Source organism: Diachasma alloeum, unplaced genomic scaffold, assembly GCF_001412515.2.
Source record: "Diachasma alloeum isolate Michigan unplaced genomic scaffold, Dall2.0 Dall_scaffold_00532, whole genome shotgun sequence".
Taxonomy (NCBI): Eukaryota; Metazoa; Arthropoda; class Insecta; order Hymenoptera; family Braconidae; genus Diachasma; species Diachasma alloeum.
In genome coordinates this window covers 22,441-23,347 of record NW_021680664.1, presented here as the reverse complement: position 1 = coordinate 23,347, position 907 = coordinate 22,441, and positions in this window count along the sequence as shown.

Genomic DNA, 907 nt, shown 5'->3' with positions numbered 1-907 from the left:
AATTATTTTTCTTACTGGCCCCTGACTTTCATGGCGATTTTTATTTTTTTGTTACAAAGATTAAGGGATAAAAGAGGGTTAATTAATGGGGAATGNTAGGAGGGGAGAAGTGAATTTTTAATTACCGGGAGTCACTGTGCGCCGCAAAACAATTATTTTTCTTACTGCGCTGTTATTTCCATGACAGTTTCTTCCATTTTTCACAGAGATTAAGGGATGAAAGAGGGTCAGTTGGTGGGGAATTTAATTCTCCATCGAACTACTCTTTTTTCATCCCTTAATCTCAATTAGGAGGGGAGAAGTGAATTTTTAATTACCGGGAGTCACTGTGCGCCGCAAAACAATTATTTTTCTTACTGCGCTGTTATTTCCATGACAGTTTCTTCCATTTTTCACAGAGATTAAGGGATGAAAGAGGGTCAGTTGGTGGGGAATTTAATTCTCCATCGAACTACTCTTTTTTCATCCCTTAATCTTGTTGTGTACCCACATTATTTCCTGATTTCCCACTTACGAAATACCCCCAAATTCCTAAATATCCTCAAAATCCTCTACAGCCTCAAATCCAGTCCCCATCCTAACCAAATAAGTCCGCACTTCCCTCATAACTAAGGCCGGAGACTTCATTTATGAAAACGCCTATTATCAGAAGTTGGCTCCAAATAGGTAATTGAAGTGAGCGACAAGTAGGGTTGGGAAGAAATTGAAACATTGATGTTGGAATTTGTCATAATTCATTGATTGGAGGGTTATTTTGTTGACGGAGTGAGGAAAATCGTTTGAACGTGAATTGGGTGTTTTGAAGAGGGTCCATGGAAGATCTCGGTGATTTCTTAGGGTTAACTTACCAGGAGAGCTATCGGGTTCTTTCAAAAGGGGATTAATGCAGGCCATTGTCGAGGGGAGA